Here is an 8,598-nt window from a genome sequence, read left to right on the forward strand (position 1 = left end):
CAATATATCCTTTACTTCAGTAATTTTTCATCACATCGTTAAATAATTTAGTTTAGGCTTATAAAACTAATATTCTGCTTATTAAGTTCAGACAAGTGTTTATGTTTTTTTTTCTTCTAGTTTTATGAATGTTGTCATCCTTGTTTTTATTGAAAACCTACATCACACGACTTGACCTAGATGAAAAAAACTAGTTGTCACTGCTCGTTTCAAAATATGGCGATTGGGTTTAATGTGCTCTACCAGAGATTTTGAGCGAAGCCACCAAATATAGAGTTGGTTAACATGTTCTTTTGCATAATAATGTATCGAATTATGTGTTTGATTATTGGTTGTAAAATTCTTCAAATAAAATTTTAAATCAACTATAGCATAGTCGTATTTAAGACAAAGAATTTATAGTCTAAATTATAATTGGCCAAAGGAATAAAATAATGAAAGAATTTTTTACCCTTAAAAAAAGCCACGAAACCTATACGCGATTTTTAGCTGTCGGGGTGGGAGAGGGAGACAACACTTAGTAGAATTGACGAACTTTTTTATTTTAGATTTATTTCAATGGTTGGCTATACCTTATTCCTACTATTGCACAGAAAAAACAACGTCGAAATAAATTATAAATATAATTCTAAAACTAAAAAAGAACAATCAACCAAGAGATTTCCTAGAAACATGTTGATGACAAAACTTAAGAAAAACTTTTCCAGATTGCAAATAAAATGCTATTGATGCGAAAAAAGAGTTGAAGTAGTTTTTGCATTATTTTGTTAAGCTAAGCTTGTCTATAATAAGGGTCGGTCCGTCCGTACGTTATCAAATTCATCTAATAGTGATTCCTAGAACAACAAAGTAAAATACTTTCAGCAAAGCATCTTTATATTCAAGTCATAAAAATTTAATGTTATTAATAACCATTTTGCTTTATTTAAGCAATCTTCCGACAAATTTATTACAATTTTGTTTATACTTCTAAGCTGATATTCTACTTATTAAGTTCTGACACTCTACAAGTGTTAATATTCGTATAAATAAAATGTATAAAATACGTTTTAGTATCACAAAAAATACTAACATTGTTTTTTTAAAATGATTTCTTGAAGTCTGTATAATAATTAACTTTTTCTTTCACATCCACCTAATAATTTAACTTTCCTATTCATCCTAATACGTAAAATAAATAAAAAAAATGGTACCAGAAAATAACATTGTCCTCTACCGTCCTAATTTTATCCCTCTAATAACAGATCTATAGTATAGATGTATAAACAGACATCTACCTCCCATCCTTTTTCAAAGACCTCTTTCGTCTGCTTCTAAATTAATTTCTGCTACTTGGCTGTGTTAATATAAGCAACACCATTGGATGATTTTCAATGACCCAATAGAAAGGTTGCACAAGGTGGTTGCGATGGGGATATTCAGTTATTTAACCCTTTCTCCCTCTAGTGTTTTACTCTAATCCTCTAATATTGACCTTAGTGTAAATCAGGGATCTAAAGGGATAAGACAATGGCCAATATAATGATGTACATCCCCAATGATGATACACATAAGTATCCCTTATGGAGATTAAAATTAGTGGTTGAATCGTTTGAACACTCAACTTAATTAACCAACCAATCAAAATTCAATAAAAGTCCTCAAAGTTGTTAAGCTAACGAATAAAAAACGACATTAAAAAACTTTAGGGACTAGTGTAATAAACAGCCCATTGTCCTCTCCCTTGCTGAGTGTAAGTACTGTTATTGGTATTTATTTGTAACCCAGATGTCATAAATCTTTTACCACTGAAATACCACAAATATAAAAATGGTGTTCTTACAAAAAAGGTAAAATCTTCATTACAGTAGCTGCTTACAAAAATGTTGACGAATCGGGATCTTAAAATTTTTAGGTTTAGTTGCAAATCTACTCTGTTATAATTTTTTTCTTTACATCCATCTGTAACTCCGTATACTGTTTACTGAAAAATCATGTATCATATGTATTATATTCAGTTTTCTATGAATGTAAAAATGTACAATCATAATATTAAAACCAGATTTGTTAGCCCATGCCTTTGGCATCTCAAGACTAACAAAACTAGTTTTAATCTTGTAATTGTAAATTTTTATATATGCAGAAAGCTGTTTATAATATGAAGTGATAAATAACTATTCTCAGCTGTACTTTTGGATAAGCTGCTGTTTTTTTTGGTGAAACTTATTATCAAAGAAGATCATCCAGTATACAACTTACTTGGTCAGTCTGTTTGACATGCTAAAAAAGACATTCCTATATTGATATATAAAGGTTTTATGTTCATATTTTTTTTTATTAATTTCCTCCTCTTTTTCTGTAGCTCTGAACATCTACTCTATAACTCACTTTGTCCATTTGTCCCTTCTCGAAATTTTTTTTAACTAGTTTAACATCCGGCTAAACTACAAGACTGAAGAGGGTGCAATGTCCACCAAAATATATTTCATATAAATAACTAAGAAGTATCAAAGACTTTTTCACTCAGTAAAATTTTTTAGTTTTTTTAGAATTTATGCCTGTCATTAGACTTGTCATTTGGGGCATGATGATTCCCATAATAGGTTGGTAAAATTAAGAAAGAGTAGTAACTTTATAAATATTATCAAAAGTCAGTAAGTCCTCATTTTACACAATGTATCTATATTTTTGAATATTTATTTTTAGAGCACATAGATATGAGCAGAGAATCTCTATAAATTAGTCTTGAAATATAAGCAAATGTTTATATTATTCATCCTATCATCAATTACATTAGAGTAAACATAGAATCTAATATAAATTTATAATATTGTTTAAAGCTATTGCTAAGTTATAGAAGCTTAACACAAATTACACAAAATTATATAAATGAACAATAAATAGATTAAATTATAAGCAAATATTGTAAGTCAGTTTAATATTTAATGCAATAAGTTAAATATTTGTTTATCATTTTCTTGGAAATTATTGAAAATTCTGTGCAGACTTTTTTGTTGCAAGTTACCTAGGTTAACTTTTAACTTTCTATTTGTATAATGATTTAATGTTTTCTTTTCAGTGTTCAGTACCTAACCTCTGCTGAAAGAACAATTATCACAATGCTTGGTAAAACATTCACTTCAATGTTTATTCAAATTTTGGCAAAGCTGAAGATTCTGCAAACTGGAATCAGAGGTAAAGATTTTGGCTTCACTATCTTATGGACCTTGCTAAACATGATAGCTCCTGTTTGGAGGTTAGTACTATCTAAGAAAACCATTGAGGACGGTTTGAAATCTGGAAAGATTGCAGAAATGCTACCAGTGTTCTACCAAACTATCTTGAAACAAATTGTTCTAGTTGTAAAGGTTCCAATTATTTGTTCCATTGGTGTTTTAAATCCTGATCTGATCAAGGACCAATTGCTACAGATGCCTACTAGACCATTGTTGTGGATCATGTGTTTAGTAGAGATTGGTATTGCTTATGTTCAGTACATGGTTAGGGCTATCAACAATATGGAGCTGAATTGTAGTTATGTGTGTTCTATTAACATTAATTCAATGGTGTTCATCCTACAGTTTTTGCTTCAGAGAGTGGTTTCAATCACAATTGTTGGAATCAGTTCAAGGCAATTGATTAAATCCCTGGAGACACAAATAGTCAGCATTCAAACAGTGTCTGATCAGATCAACCTGTACAGGAAAATAAAATCAAGTTTATCGGCTCTGTTGTTTGTAGGTCTTTCTACTGAAATTCTGGGATGCATTGTTAACTCATTTCAACTAATCTATGGACAAACTGATAAGAATGAAGGTTTAATACAAACTCTATTTGCCTTTTCCATTGTGTTCTACTACTGTCAAGCCCTGAATGACTGCTTTGTTGCTTTTAAAAGCCACATTGAGGTTGTCAGGTAAGGTTTATACATAATCTGAAAATAAAAGTCTTAAACCTAACTATTTTTGTAAAATTATTAAAATGCAAAAAATGTTTAGGAAAATTTCATTATTATTATTAAATAGGGTTGGGCCGGATATCCGGTGTGGCCGGATATCCGGCCATTTTCAATATCCGACCGGATACCGGATATTGAAACTATCCGGCCGGATATTCCGCAATATAATCTTTTATATTTTACAACAAAAATCTATGTTATTTTAATCTTAAATGGCTGTAATTTTCTTATTATTGAAGCTAGAAGAACAATTTTTTTCTGAATATGTTTATCTTTATGTAAATTTTATATTAGAAATTTCAAAACATAAATTTTGGCAGTGGCAGCAGTACTTGGCAGCTGCCAGTTGCAAACCGACGGTTGGCAGGTAAACGGCAATGGATTTTATGAAATTGTAATATGTCATGAAGATATATAATAAGGCTTAAGTTTAAAATTTGAAATCTTCAAGTAAAGATTTGCAGTCACAGGAACCGTTTAAAGATTTCTGGAGACCTAAAGGTTCAGGACTTGCAGGATTATATCTGGAACCTGAAATCAACTTTAACACCTATATTACATATGAGGATGTACGACTATATGATATCTTAATATTAGATAACATGAAATGCTTTGTTTAAGTAAGTAAATATTTTTAATTTTTACCTTAATGACCTTTCCAGATTTGCTGGCATCCTGTGCCCGCCAGGAAGGAGGTATTAAAAAAATTTTAACTCTCAGTTATGTGTCATACTACTATTTCAAAAGTCACTCAGTTATAGCCCTCTAACTTTTATAGTAATACTTAATTAGATTTATTTGATAAGAAGAAAGATCATTTAATAGTTACTTAATTTTTAAGTTTTAACCTTAATTTTATCCTATTATATAAAGTACTAAGCTTCTTTATGTCTGTAGCAAAGGATCTCACTAACCGCTGAACCGATATGGTTCTCCTTTAGAGTGAAGCTTCTTATAGGTTCCAGGTTGGTTTTAGGCTGTTTAATTTTTATAAAAAAGTCGTTGTAAGGTTTTAAGTTATTTTTCTGAACTTTTATGTCCCTTCTAATATTCCTAGATACTAGGGACGCAGCCGCTAGTATAATATAAAACACCAGTTGCGGGTATAGTCTCTTTCGTGGCTACATCCCTTAAGGAGCGATTATTCGTACTTTCACAATAGCTTTCCTAGTCTTTCTAGCCCCTCGTGGGGGACTCTAACCTTGCGGGGCCAATTGCCTAACCCTGCGGGGCAATCACCTAACCAAATATAACCTAACCTAACCTAAAATAACCTATTAAAAGCAATTTTAAAAATACAACGAATCGCCCCTTAAGGTGCATTGCCACGAAAGGTACTATATCCTTTTTTTGATACTTTAATATGTAGTAATTTGGCCGGTTATCCGGCCGGATATCCGGTAATTTGGCTGGATAACCGGATATTTTCCGGATTTCCGGCATTGGCCGGATATCCGGCCCAACCCTATTATTAAATTTAAGAATTTCAAACATGTCTACTTTTATTAGTTTCATGAAAATCTATTATCATTTTCTACTGACTGTTTCCAAGTACAACTGCTGCTGCTGATATTAATATTTTGAGAATTCTACTATAAGTTTACATGATTATAAAAATTATAAGAAAAAATTGTTCTTGTAGCTTCAAAATTAAGAATCTTACAAAGGTTTAACATTTTAAGGTTCAGGAAGGGGCCTGATGATTGTTAAATTTGTATGTAAATATTTATTGATTTGCCACTCAGTGTACTGGGCACAAAGTTCAAAATATGATTATTTTCAGGGACCACTTGGAAATCTGCAACAACCATGACACCGTAAAGTTAAGTAACCTAATTGCTCAGATGGAATCTGAGGGCGCTCCCTCTGCTTGGGGATACTACACGGTTGAAAAGACAACTCTTACAAGTCTGTTGTCAACAATAGTTACCTACCTCATCATCTTGGTTCAGTTTAATGGTAGTGAAAATGAAAAGTAAATATCCTATTATATAAAGTAGTAAGCTTTTTTGGTATGTAGCAAAGGATCTTGCTAACCATTGAATCAATATAGTTCTCGTTTAAAGTGAATCTTCTTATAGGTCCAGGTATAGTTTTAGGCAATTTTTCTGCCTTTTCATACCCTTTCTAATATATAGACACTAGAAGCTAGGGGCACTACTGCTAGTATTGGTTATAGTAAAAGTTTGAACTTTCTAATGTTATTCTTAATTGTTTAATGTTCTTTTCAATTCAATAAATGTTTAAATTTTCTAATTTGTCAATTTTTCCAATAATACGCATCAAAAAAATGCCCATGTTCACATTTACTAAAGGTCAGTAGTATCAATATAATTTTTTTTTTGGCATTTGTAGTCTTCAACTATCAGATTAGTTGAAGAAAACATTTGGAGAAGATTAGTTTGTCTCATTGAATCCAGATCTAACTTTTCTTAGATTATGATATATTTGGTACTGTGTAGCCCCTCCGTGCTAGGGGTCCTGCAGGGTTAAGGCCCACTGTAGGAGTTAAGTACAGAGGACCCCCCCCCCCAACCCAAACTCTTAGTTTCTAGAAATGTTTAGCAATTTTTATCTTTAGATATATTTTCTTTTTAAAAGCATGTTTTTTTCTATAATTTAGGAAGGTCCGTCCGTACTTCCGGAACGGTTAGCTCTTTTTGATAATTTAAACATGTTAGAATTATCATATTGATTTTAAACTTTGCGTGGTGATTTCTATAACAATAAGGTACGATTTAGGATGTGTAGCAACTCTATCGTTACTAGAAAGTCAGTACGTCCATTTAAATCATACTAATTCTTTTTTTAAGAGCGAAGCTTTTCTATAATTAGAGTCGGTCCGTCCGTCTTGAAAATATAGCTCTTTTCGTTAATCTAAGAACATTAGAGTTGTCGTATCGACTTCAAACTTTAAAACTCTATATTCGATACCATAATGTCCGTACGTCCATTTTAAACATGTCGATTTTTAACTTTTTTAACAACAAATTTGTATGTGATTTTATTTTCCGATTAATCAGATTTTTGGAATACTGATTTCTAGGACAACAAAGTAAAGTAATATAAGCAAAGAATCTCTATAATCAAGTCCTAATATGTAAGTTTGTCCTCAAACATTATCCTGTAATTCAGCAGTTTTTAACAAATTCACTTACAATTTTTTTACTTTTATATATTGATTAATGAGTTCTGACATTCTACATTCAAGTGTTAATTTTTGTTACAGAGCTTCGCTTTTATGGATGTTGTCATCTTTGTTTTTTAAAGTAGCGAAACTACTTTTTGATTCCAAGTGTTTTGGGGGCTGATAGGCGGCTAAAATTTCTGGGAAAAAATGTAAACTTGCTGTTGCTGCGCTTCTCATTAAACTAACAATCCTTGTTATAAGTAAAGTTTATTCATTTATATTTATTTTTTGCATTCTATACAATGGATTTATTATTACCTGGATCTTACACCAGATTATCATGTTCTCTAATAAAGTGAAACTTGTAGCGAGATAAAAGATGATGATCTCAATCCCTTCCCCTTATACTGGATGATCGAACCGACCAATAAATGACAGGGGGAAAAGCAATCTAAATTGACGACAATTTATTTCCTGTCATAATATCCACGTATATTCTATATCCATTATTCTTAAAATGGATTTATTATTACCTGGATCTTACACCAGATTATCATGCACTCTAATAAAGTGAAACTTGTAGCGAGATAAAAGATGATGACCTCCTTCCCCTCCTTCCTACTGGATGCCAACTGGATGATCGAACCGACCAATAAATGACAGGGGAAAAAACAATCTAAATTGATGACAATTTATCAGCTGTCATAGTATCCACGTATATTATACATTATTCCTGAAGTGATTATAATTTATATGAGTATGCAAATGTTTGCGTGTGTGTGTGTGTGTATGTGTGCATAGTTGTAAATTTAGAATTTGTGTGTGTGTTTTTGTGTATGTGTGTGTGTTTGTGTGTGTGTAAGTATGTAAGTGTGTAAGTGTGTGTAAGAGTGTGTGTATGTGTGTGTGTGGCTAAATATGTGATAATCTCTGTTTATGTGCATATTATGTGTGTATAAGGTGTTTCCTTTTTTAAGGTATATTGGTAGTTTTTTTTACACTAGCGGCTTCGCCCCTAGCCTCTAGGGGCTTTGCCCAAGAGGTGATAAAAAAAAATTATTGCGAGAGACCATAAAGGACCATGGAAACTCCTTCAAAAAAAAAAAAAAAAAAAAAAAAAAAATGGGGGGGGATTTTTTGGTTTTTGGGGGGGTTGGGGGTGTCCCACCCCCCGAGAAAATAGCTTAAAACCACCACAGGACCAATAGGTAGATACCCTGAAGAGTAGAATCCGATCGGTTCAGTGGTTACCGAGATCTTAAGGGACAGACAGACAGACGGACGGACGGACGGACAGACGGTCAGACGGACAGACGGACAGACGGACAGACAGACATCGTTCTACTTTGTATTATAGATAGACAGACCTCACCCCCCTACATCCCGAATTTTGCTTAAAAGGGATTGCCAAACATCGTACTGGGTATGTCCAAAATTATAGATTAGAACCTAAGGCATGCCACTGTTTTGATCAATAATAATATGAAAATAATTCCTTGCAAAAGTTTTGTTCTTTATTTACTTAGGACTT

At 32.2% G+C, this 8,598-nt stretch overlaps 1 protein-coding gene across 1 annotated transcript in view; it reads right to left on the bottom strand.

Annotated features, from left to right (window-relative positions):
• Positions 1–8,598, bottom strand: part of LOC145323956 (uncharacterized) — a 342,132-nt gene that overhangs the window by 106,915 nt on the left and 226,619 nt on the right. The gene's annotated exons all lie outside the window — the stretch shown is intronic.

The sequence above is a fragment of the Acartia tonsa genome, chromosome 7 (genome assembly GCF_053477335.1).
Source record: "Acartia tonsa isolate MP-2025a chromosome 7, ASM5347733v1, whole genome shotgun sequence".
In the NCBI taxonomy this organism is placed as follows: Eukaryota; Metazoa; Arthropoda; class Copepoda; order Calanoida; family Acartiidae; genus Acartia; species Acartia tonsa.